The sequence below is a fragment of the Impatiens glandulifera genome, chromosome 1 (genome assembly GCF_907164915.1).
Source record: "Impatiens glandulifera chromosome 1, dImpGla2.1, whole genome shotgun sequence".
Lineage (NCBI taxonomy): Eukaryota > Viridiplantae > Streptophyta > Magnoliopsida > Ericales > Balsaminaceae > Impatiens > Impatiens glandulifera.
In genome coordinates this window covers 81,169,095-81,181,989 of record NC_061862.1, presented here as the reverse complement: position 1 = coordinate 81,181,989, position 12,895 = coordinate 81,169,095, and the positions used below count along the sequence as shown (strand labels likewise).

At 29.4% G+C, this 12,895-nt stretch overlaps 1 pseudogene; it reads left to right on the top strand.

The window, feature by feature from the left end:
* Nucleotides 1–1,049: 1,049 nt before the first annotated feature.
* On the top strand, nucleotides 1,050–5,587 carry LOC124933992 (annotated as a pseudogene).
* The last annotated feature ends 7,308 nt before the right edge of the window (nucleotides 5,588–12,895 follow it).

The window sequence follows — 12,895 nt, the reverse complement described above, 5'->3', positions numbered from 1 at the left end:
TTATAACAAATTTTATTATTTATGGACGGACAAAACTAGAGTACTTTTCTTTATCCGATGTTGGTTACTTTAAAATTTTCTCTGTAAACTGTTTATCTGGTTAATTTATGACAAATTATGTTATCTATGATGGAGAAACTTATATTACTTTTCTTTATCCGATATTTGTTACTTTAACATTTTTCATCTGAACTGTTTTTCTAGTTAATTTTTGACAAATTATGTTATCTATGATTGAGAAAACTAGCGTATATTTTCTTTGTCCGATATTTGTTACTTTAATATTTTCCTTCTGGTTAATTTATGTCAAATTATGTTACCTATGATTAAGAAAATTAGAGTACTTTTTTTCCATATTTTTTAATGTAACATTTTTTGCCTGAACTGTTTTTTTGAGATTAATTTATCTATGAGCAAAGAAAATTACAATACTTGTTATCTATGGAAGAAGAAAACTAGATTACATGTGTTTATCTGATATTTATTAATAATTTATTAACAATACTTGTTATCTATGGAAGAAGAAAACTAGATTACATGTGTTTATCTGATATTTATTAATTTAACCGTTTAACTCTCTAAACTGTTTATATCTAGTTAGTTTAACCTAAATTATGTTATATATGGAGGATAAAAATAAAATACTTTTACCTTTATTTTATTTAACTGTCATTTTCATTTTGTCATTTTGATTTTGTCATTTTTATTTATGTCTTGTCTATTTTTCTGAATAGTTTGTCTGTAGATGTGATAGATGTGATGAATTTATGGACGGAGTAAACTAGAATAATTTTATTTTTATCTTTTTCGGATAAAAATTATTAGAAAAGTAAATACAATTCAGTTGTCTCTCATGCATATGTTATGTACAATTAGCCAACTCTCTCTTACATTGTTCTTTCCCATATTTTAACCCACTCATCTACTCCAACTGTCCATCTATTTATTTATATATTTATATACCAATATCCTTCACTTAGTTCTATCAGCCTCCTTTTATCTTCATCAGCTCTTCATTTCTTTCTCTGTTTTAATTTCTCTTCTCTCAGATGGCTGCTAGTTCGATAAATCCTCTGATCATGTGTAAAATAATTGGAGATGTGGTGGATCCATTTGTGCCACAACAGAAATGAATGTCTACTATGCAACCAAGCATGTTACTAATGCCTGCATCATCAAGCCTTCCATGGTTTTCAATCCCCCAACTGTCACCATTTCTGGATTGCCTAATGAGCTGTACACCTTGGTAATGATTTCTCTTTCTATTTGATTAATCTTTTGGGGTATTTGAGTTAGTGCATGTGGAATTCCTTTTATTCTAAACATCAAAATTATATTTACTAGAAAGTCACATTTTCTGTTGTTAGAAAAATGATTAAGAATTTTATACAGATTAGGCACAAAAATCAATTAAACAATTGTCCGTTACTAAATTAAATATTAAAAGTCTAACCATCGATCTCAGTAACAAATAAAGTTGTCGGCTTTGTTTTAGAGGTTATCGCCCTCATTTGAATTTTAGGTTAAACGGGATTTTGGGGTTTTCTGTTAGTTATTGCGTCGATTTGAACTTTTACTTACACGGGTTTGGCTTTTGATCAGAGAATTTTTACGTTACAAGTTTTTGTTGATATTTTTAAGTAGGTGTTACCCACTTTTAGACTTAATTTATGTTTACAACGATAAAACTAATTGTAAGTTACAAAATTCATTGAGAGTTAAATGTATAATTTATTTTGTAAAATGACTTAAAGGGTAATAATATAAAGTAGTAAAATAATTTAAAAATAAAAATAAATAAAATTTTATTTAATAAATTAGGTGGTGTGATCTATAAAATAAAAATAAAAATAAAAAAATGAATGAAATGATGTAACTATTGAATTTGTAAAATAAATCAATCCAACTTTCTCTTAGAAAATTAAATATAATGCTCAATATATCATATATTATTTATTATTCTACTTGAATATAATGTTATGGCATGTACTGAAATGGACCACTTAGACCTGCATTCATTAATCAATTAATTGTCAATAAGTGAAAACTAATGAACAAAGCAAACTCACATGTCATTTATTTCATAAATACAAATGTGTTTTTTTATATTATTTTAATTCTTCTTTTTGGCATACATGATCAGGTCATGACAGATCCAGATGCGCCAAGCCCTAGCGAGCCCTCCATGAGAGAATGGGTGCACTGGTTGTCCTCTCTTTCTCTTTCATCTATTTTTTTTCAAACCATTTTAAACCTTTTTTTTTTTTTTTTTGTTAAATTTACCAACCTAATTAATCATGCATGTATATTAAGCCTACTATTTTGATGATAAGATAAAATTTAATCCATGATAACTTATAATAAATTAGAAATATATATTTTAAATGTTTAAAAGTTTTGTAATATTACAAATAGAACTTTTTAAGACGAGAAGAATTGGTTATCTATAAAAACTGAAACATCGTTTAAGAGAAAGTCACCATAATCATTTAATTCTCAATTCTTATTTGTCATATTTTATCTTGTTGTTAGAAAAAGTTATTAGTAACACAAATCTTTTTTAGAAATTCTCTACCTATCATATCATTACATTATTATTATAAATATTAAATCACTTATTTGATTAACTAAAAATATTAAAATATTCATATTTTATTTCTTATTAATTTTAAATATAAAAAATATATTTTAGTAATTAAACGAATTAAAAACTCAAATAATTTACATTTTTTAGCAAACAAGATTTGTTAGACAAAATTAAAAAAAAATCTCAAATAATCAAATATCAAACAAGCTTTAAGTCTTGAACATCTTATTTAAACATTTTATTTAACAATTATTTCATTAAGATTTATTTTAATCAGAACATTGCTAACTACATATTTCTACCGTCAAAATGCATTAAACATTAAAGGAGCAACAATAGTATTAGGTAATAATATATTAAGGCTTACAAACCCATATAAAAATGTGATAGAATCTTTTTGGTATATCAAACTCCTGGTGGGGATTCATTTTCCTCTCACAGGAGTGAGGGCAAACCAGTAAAAAAAAATTTGTTTCAAACGATTGTTTTGTCCCCTCAAGAACAACAGGGTTCCGTATAACAGAGGATTTAATCTCATTGATTCTCCAGGGGTTGAATCAATATAGTAAGAAGAGTTCAACAATTCCATGTATACTAATGTTTCGTTTTATCCTTTTAGGATTGTGGCCAACATTCCCGGAGGTACCAATTCTGGTCAAGGTGCGTTAATTTCGTGTTGTGTAACCTTAAAATGTAATTAGCTAACTAAGAATTGAGTACCAGGTGGGAAGATTCAAACTCATAACCTTAAAAATATGAATTCTTGCATCACCTACTGAACTTTGAGTAAACTAAAAATGCAGGAAAAGAGATAGTGCCATACATGGAGCCATGCCCACCTGTTGGAATTCACCGTTATATTCTAATACTATTTAGACAGTCCAAATATGTTGACCAAACTATTGAGAAGCCAAATATCATAACCAGGGCCAATTTCAACACTAGAGCTTTCGCTCATCACCTATACTTGGGGGTTCCAGTTGCAACGGTTTACTTCAATGCACAAAAGGAACCCATCAACCAACGAAAGAATGTCTAAGTTATTTCATCTTCTCCTTGAATAAATATATATATTATCATGCATGAACCTAATTATTATATAAAGACATATCTCTCTGTCTCTCTATGAACGATCTATCAATCTATCTATACATTTCCTTTTTGTCTTTTTATCGGTTTTGTGATGTGCTTACTTTTTGGTAGAATGTAGTGCTCTTCTCTTATTCACTTTTCTTGTTCAACATTCCATATATTATATACCATATTTACCTTTTTTTTTAGATTATCAAACTATTTGATTAATCAATATTAATTACACAGTAAATAATATTCAAGAAAAACGTATAAAAAGTAAACATCATAAAAATTAGAAACAAAACGAAGGCTTGATCAAACACGAATTTGATATTTTTTTGTGCTGTGTTTACACAATAACCTACCTTTTCTTATCCGCACAGTAACTAACCAGCCAAAATGAAATGATCATAACTCTTACCTTTAAGTCTTAACCAATTCACAAATAATATCTGACATGATTAGAAGAACAAACATAACATACTATGATTAGTTCATAAGCATCAACAATACAACAACAAGTCCCATTCATTGCAGCTTGAACAAATTCCTCCAACCAAACTTAGAAATTGACATATGAGGATAATCAACAGGATTAAAGGAACATGTTAACATCACTGATTTACCATTTCATCAACATTGCATCTTGAAACCTTATAACCTTATAAGTCGTTTTAATGCTCAACTAAACGTTCATAAACATACTACACTAGTAGAAAATGTGTAATTACCGAGGAGGCTCACCGAGAGCGAGTAAATGCTCTTAGAAATTTATTTTTAACCGATAGAATTTATTTTCCCTCGCGAATATATAACAAGGTCACCGAGGGTAGTAATTATCTCTCGCTGATAGAATATATTTCTGAGGGCTCTTGAAGTCAGCTCTCGGTGAACATATTATTTCCGAGTGCCCGCCTTATGCCCTCGGTGACATTCTTTAATTTACTTCCTTCCTTCGTTCTCTCTCGCTACCACCTCTATATCTGCCACAGATTCGCTACGTCGGTCCGTCGCTCCGTCCGTCACCCCGCCCGTCCTTCGCTCTGTCCGTCGCTCCATCCTCCACCGGCTCCGTCCTCCGCTCAGATTGATTTGTCCACAGGCTGGAATCTTGGAGAAGAAGGACAAAACATCATGTGAGTTTTGATTTCTGTCATATTCTTAATCATATATGTTATTTATCCCACTGTCAAGATTGTTTTTCATTTGATTCATATTGATAGGTCATGGAAACTATTTTTTCTCTCAATCTGGTTTGCTCCTTTTGATTTCTTGATATATTAAATAACTTGATCTGTTGGAATCAACTCATCGGAATACATTAGGTTTTCCTTAATGAAAACATATTTGTTTTCTTTGATTGGTGAGAGGAAGAATTAGGGTTCATCATTATATACGTGGCTGATTAATAAAAATCCAACAGTGCAATGAAGTCTGGAAAATCTTCTTCGCTGAACCCATATGCTGAACCATACATTCCACTTTCAAGAAGAAATGAAGCATTGAAATAGATTGGTTACAATTTGATGGGAAATGATGATCTTAAAGATGTAAACTTGAACCAACACAGTACCAGCAAACATTAGCTTTATCCGATGAGATTATCCATGGTTCAACATCCGAAAGCAGCATCAGCAGAAGAAGCACAATAGATGATAGATATGGTGAAGATGACGATAAAGAGACAAATATGGAAGAAGAGTTTGATATGGGTTTGACATACCTAGAGATGATATTTCCAGGTATATCAGAAGAATCATGGGCAGAGGCTTTTTTGTAAGTGGATCATGAACGGGTAATCAAGAAAGATAGCATTCTATTATGAAAGTGGATCACTGATTCTTAAATCTTATGTAAGACAGTTCAAGAGGCAATTGGCGGGCATCTTATTCTTTCTGTAATTCATTCTTTTGTTTGTTCAGCTAATATAGTAATGGGTAAGTCTTATAATCTCTTAGTTTACAATTACATTCATAATCTGTTACATAATTTATTAGCCACTAGAATTAGTCAAATAAATCCCAAATTAACTGAGCATGTTATATACAAATTTGTCCAATTTCTTTGATCTCTACTATTTCTAGTTAGGTGTTTATGCTTAACTGATTCACTTTTCGAAATTAGGAATAAAAATGATTTATTTGCGTTTTATTGGTGTAATTTCTGCAAGTGTTAAAGATTTAAAACTATTATTGCTACCTTATTTAATTGGTGATTAGAAAAATTTAATAGGTTATTAAGCTATAACATATTGATGCATTTGTTCAATTAAAATTATTTATACAAACTGCTACTGTCTATTGTATTTTCTACATTTGTTCAATTAAAAGCTAGTGAGTTGTTCAATTAAAATATGACAAACCGGTCCTTTATGATTCATCAGATATAGGGCTGAATATAGATGTTTAGATAAAAACCAAATCAACCTCACCCACTACCCTAATGCCTATCACTTTTAGACTAGACCCATCTCAAGGCTTTTTCGAGAGCAGCTTCTTATGAAAATCTTTTTGGGTTTAATAATCTAGTATCCTTATGGTTTCTATACAAGTTAAACAACATTTTGTACAATAGAATTTTAGGCTACACAAATGTTTGCATCAAGTATTAATTGTTGTTGGCATTTCAAATCTCTTTGTCCTGTTCAAATTTAGTTATTTGCAGCTGGAATATATTTTCTTATTGTAGTTTTGTCTATTTATTCACAAACCTGTGAAATGCAGACACATCACTGTGTTAAGATATCACTAGTTTATTTGACTTATTTGATTTAATATGTATAAATTGAGTGTACAGATTAAGATGGATTTTACCATCTATTGATTGTGATTACATGTTTGAAGATTATTATATCAATTCAAAAATAATTGACATATAGCGGTTAAATATGAAGATTATTATATCAATTCTATTCATACTTCTTTTATTCTTTAGCTTGATTGTCATATTTGGAATCAACAATTGATTTCTTACTATGTAGATTTATATTGACTATAGGCTTAGCTCGTTTTGGCGTTTATAAAATTCTTACAGCTTTTTATAAAGGTATATAACAACTCTTATATTTCATACCAGGTTCAATGCTTGATCATAACTATGTGTAAGGAGAAACATAGAAGCGGAAGGAGCAAGAGTACGAGCAGTTGCGTACTGAATTACAAGAGAAGGCTTTGAAAAGAAAACGGCTGGAGTCTCTAGTATTTAAGTCACAAAGAGAAGCACTTCAGATAAAAAAAGACAAATATAAATACAACTAGAAAGACAAAGAGAATAATTGGGATATCCACCACCTCCTAATCAGTCTGGTAGATATATTATTTAGGCTTTTGGTTTATTAGATGATTGCATTTTTGGATGAATTGAGATTTATGTTTATTAGATTATTGTATTTTTGAATTATTGAGATTTTGGTATATGAAATTTGGTATTTTTAATTTGTTTATGATTTATGTCTGAAATTGTTTGGTTTAAATAGGTAATATTCGGTTTATAATCGTTTTATTTATAAAAAAACTAATAATAGCCGATAGTAACAGGCGACTGCTTTTGGTAAATATGAAGGCTCTCGTTAATAAATTAAAGTTTTCTTTGAGAGCCCTTATACCCTCCTAAATAAGTTATCACTGAGAGCCCTTATACCCTTCCAAATAAGTTATCACCTAGAGCCCTTATGCCCTCCCAAATAATTATTTCCGAGAGATATACATGCCCTCCCAAATACTCTATTTTTTTCACCGACATATTTATCACCGAGAAGTTGCGAGAGCATTCATCGCCCTCGATGACCACTATCACCGAAGGCATATTATCTTTCTCTGAGGGTTTTTGCTCTCCTTAAAAAACATTTTTTTACTAGTGTTAATACCTTCTAACATATTTAACACTCGATTATGAATCAAAATATCTCAAACAGAGGACATGAACATGATTTTGATCATCATTAGATTTCATTTAATTTGGATTTTCAAATTTAGTAGGAATATAATGGACTCAAATCAGCCAATGGATTGAAAACAACATTTAGGGCATATTCATATCCTACAAACAATGAAACACACAAAACAATTTTTATATTCATATCCTCTAAGCATTATGAACTCAATTTTCAGTAAGTGTAATTTTCATTAGAACATTGAATTACAGTAGAAGTGAAGACTTGTCCTTAAGTTTTGAAGCTTCAAAACAATCCTAGCAAGCTTTTGGACATCGTCTCTAACCTTGCACATCCCTAGATCTTAGCCTTCGGAAATCTCTCCAAGCTTCAAAGCAACATTGGCAACGGGTTATCTCTTGTTCCTCCCTCTCTCTAGCTTGCTCTCTCTCCCAAAATAAATCTCCCTGATCTCCCTTCTCCTCCTCCTAGTTAAAAGAATCCTCCCCAATTTAACGTGTGCACCTTCAATCTCCAAATTTCCCTCCATTTTCCTTTGAACTTCGCGGGACAAATTAGACACTTATGAATGATGACGAGGCACAAAACCATGATTGATGATGAGGCACAAAACCGTTGCTTATAAATTTGTTGGCGATTTCCCTTGACATGGCTTCTAACCGTTTTGGAAATAGTGGTTCCAATCAATCTTTAGATTTATTTGAGAATTCATTTTCGGTGTAAAATATTTTATTTTAGTTTATAATATTTATTTTAATTATTTAATTTAGAGGGTTTAGTTTTAATTATATATATTATATTATAAAATTAAATAAAAAAAAAAAATATGTGTTATTTTAATATTTATGTAATATATGTGTTATTTTAATATTTATATAATATAATATATTTTATTTTAATATATAATATTAAAGGTATATGAAATGTATTTTATTTTAGATTATAATATTTATTTGAATTATTTAATTTATAATATTTATTTTTAATCATATATATATATTGTATTTATAAAATTAAGTAAAAATAAAATATATGTGTTATTTTAATATTTATGTAATATATGTATTATTTTAATATTTATATAATATAATATATTTTATTTTAATATATAATATTAAAGGTGTATAAAATATATTTTATTTTAGATTATAATATTTATTTGAATTATTTAATTTATAATATTTATTTTTAATCATATATATATTGTATTTATAAAATTAAGTAAAAATAAAATATATATTATTTTAATATTTATGTAATATATTTTATTTAATATATGTATTATTAATTTTAATTATATATTTATATAAAATAAAGTAATTAGTGGATTAATGTGGAAGATGTGTAATTAAAATTTTAATTAATGATTTAGAAAGAGAGAGGTGGTTAATTTGAGAATAGGAATGGCAATGAAAATGTGGGTATTTTGTGAAAAATTATTTGAAAGGTGGTAGTATTGAAATTGGTTCCTCCTAGCTTGCACCACCTCCTCATGATTAGCATTTAAGTTAAGTCATGTTTGATTCCTTTATATTTTTATAAAATAAATAAACCAAAATATATTTTTTATTATTTATTTGGTTTGGTTTATTTAATTTATCTAATTATTTATATTTTTATCTTTTATTTAATTAATTCGTAATTTAATTATTTTAAAATTTGGTTAATACGACACCGTTTTATAAATTATTTATTTATTTTAATCCCGTGCAATGATCCCGTAAAGGAATTTAAAAAATAATTTCAATCGCTCAGGATTATTTAAAATTATAAATCGGGGTACAAAATGAGTGTCTACACATTGGAAACTCTAAAACATTTTAGAAAAATCCTAAAAATATAGGATGGTCAAAATTATTATTTTCTACAATAATACATTTTTTCCATCAATTTTAGTACTTGTTTGGAAAATGATCTATATTTTAGAGCTCATATCTTGAATTTTACATTCTTAAAAATTACAAAACATTTATAGCTGGGACATAAAAATATTGTTGACCTCCATAAAAAAAATTTAGAATTTTTGGGACACATTTAGAGAAACACTTTTTCTGTCTTGTCATATTAGAGTTCAACAACTTCGACAATTCCAAACTCGAGCGCTAACATGCTTTTGAAATTATTGATGACATGTATACAAAAGTTCAGAGTATTTAAACACTTTCGGGAAAATATTTGACTTTTGTAGTGTTATAATGTGGCTCGAATACTCAAAAATTATATATGTGAATTTTCTTATGCTCGTATACCAATTTCTATAAGGAGTCATAGTCTGAACTCCAATCAAGCAACATGTGAATTTTCACTTCACATTTATGTTCTCTTAATGCTTGGACGTGTTTGTGTCTCTTTAATCTCAACATTGTCTAAACATAATAGACACATATAGTCATCTTTAAGAAATGAATAGAGTTAACCCCCTCATTTAGATGCAAATTATGATAATTAAAAGAGCAAAAGAGTTATGAACTCAATGCATGTGTAACAATCTTCCAAACATTGAAAATGGCTAACTATTTTCGAGTAGAGACTACCCATTACGAACAGGCATGTGGGATATAGCGTTGTGGGTAGGGACATATCTAAAATTTGGAGTTGGGGTGGGCTTAATAAGAATTAACAAAAAATTGTAATTAAAAAATAAAAGGTAAAAATTAAGTAATTATTTCGCACATGGTTCTATTGCACGATAGATCAAATTATAACAAAGTAGACCAAGACAATAATATTGAATTAGTTTGAAAAAATTAGAAAATTAGAAGATAAGTTGACCTTATTTTATGAAATATAATTTTAAAATATTGAGATAGGCTTGAGCCCATTAAACACATTCTCACAATCTCTCTCAAGTCACATCCAAATAATTATAAATTTATAATCAAACAAAATTTAACAAAAATAATTAATTAATTAATTAATACTTCTTAATTATTAATTACAATATGAATCAACAATTCATTTAACTCTCTTTTTATTTTAATTCATTTCGCTCTCTCCTTTAATAATAAGTCTTAGTTTCTTTCTCCTTTAAAATATAGTTGTCACCCTTAAAAACTAAACTAGGTACATATATATATAATAATAAATTTTTCATTAAACCGTTTTAAAATAAAATTAGTTTAACTCGGCTGGATCTTAGTTTACTCACTCGTCTAAAAGATATTTGACAGCCTTTAAGCATGTTGTATATATAATATATAATATATATTATATTATAAAACGAAATTTGAGTTTGACTGAGACATGGCTTGACTAGGCTTAAGATTCGTCTTACTCATTTATCTAACTCCCTGTATATAAGGTATAATATATATATATATATATATATATATATATATATATATATATATATAATATAATTTGGTAGGGGTGCGCTTAAGTCCCCACAACCTCCACATACCTATGTCTCTAACTAGTTTTCATTTCTTACACATGATCAAGTATCGAACCCTTAAAAATGAATATTATGATATTTTTCATAGTTTCTTTGAGGAGTAAACTAAGGTTATGATTCTCGAAGTCAATTAGATTAATACATTGAAATACGTATTTCTAAAACCCGTAGAGCCAATTTTAAAAAGCTTGCGCTATAGAACTCTACTTTTTACGAGATTCGAGAGGAAGTTAGATCACATGGTTCTCTAACATAACCTATTAATGGAAAACTATTTCCTAAAATAGTATTCGAGGTTGAGCCTACCATCGAAGTCCTTTTTTGTGTACCCTCAAAAGGCGAAGCACACAAACTGACAAGTGAAGAATGGAGCTCTGATCAATTTTCAGATCGTATGACTCGCCGTTGTTGTTGAAAATAAAAGTATAGGGAAAAGAGAAAAACTTTTGATTGTATTTTATTAAGTTTTAGACATAACCTATTTATACTTACAATATTGAATTGAAAATGAAATAAATAACGAAATGAAATCTAATCTAATCAAATAAAGTAAAATAAGGGAATGTTCTTAGCATATTCCTAAAATATGCTATATCATATTTTCTAAGATAAAATCATTAGGTTGATATTATTTAGGGCATGATTTATTGGACTTAACAAGATTATCTAGCAAATCACCCCTTAATCTCATTATACCTCTTCAACTTTCTTGACACTGAGCTTCAAACGCATCTCGATAAATTTTTTCTCCCTAACTGCTTTGTTAGGATATCAACGAGCTGTCCATCAATGCCAACGTGGACAATATTCATCTTTGTTTCTTCAATGTACTTTCGGATGTAATGAAACTTCGTGTCAATGTGTTTACTCCTCTCATGATGAACTAGATTCTTGCAGAGAGCAATGACTGACTTGTTATCAACTAACAATTTAAATGTCAATTCTTTACACCCAACTAACTCGCCAATAAGATGACTAAGCCAGACCCCTTAACATGTCGTTGTCGCCGCTGCGATGTACTCAGACTCGCATGAAGATAAAGTAACAATCTTCTACTTATATGAATTCCAAGTCAAAAGGTTGCCTCCGATAAAGAAAACTATCATGGAGGTGCTTTTGTGGTCATCAACATCGCCATCAGGATCATATCGATGTAGCCTACTAATGTAACTTCACCTACTTCCGACTTATAACATCACCCATAACCCAACGTATCCCATACGTAATGAAGTATTTGCTTGATCATAGCCCAATATTGAGAACTTGGCACCTCCATGTATCGACTAACTATGCCCACAACATTAGCAATATCAGGTTTACTAGGTAAAAAAGACTGTAAGTACGCTTTGATACCTTGTTGCATCCACAACCGTACTATTTTCCATTAGATTATGACACAGGTTATAGTTACACATGCCATCTTTCTCCAAAATCTTTGTAGCATATGCCTTTTGACACAATGTAATATCACCGTCATTTTGACGTCCTTTGATCCCCATATAGTAACTTTGAAGACCAAGGTCTCTCATTTTAAATATTTCTTGCATTTATGTCTTGATTGATGATGTCTTGTACACTTGTTCCCTTAATAATCAAGTCATCCATATAGACACCCACAGGCAAGAAAGATTGAGCATCGCCTCTTCTATAGACGACATGTTCGAACGGATTTCTTGTGAAACTAGGTGAAGTAAAGGAGGCATCCATTTTTGAGTATCATGCTCATGGAGCTTTTCGGAGCCCATATAATTCCTTACTCAACTTAAGAACTTTACATATGTTCTTGGAATCGATGAACTCAGGTGGTTGTTCTACATAAACCTCCTCTACGAGATCACCATTCAAGAATGTTAACTTCACGTCCATGTAGTGTACTTACCACTTTCTTTGTGCAGTAAGTGCGAGTAACAGACGTATTATTTCCATTATTGCTACTAGAACAAAAATT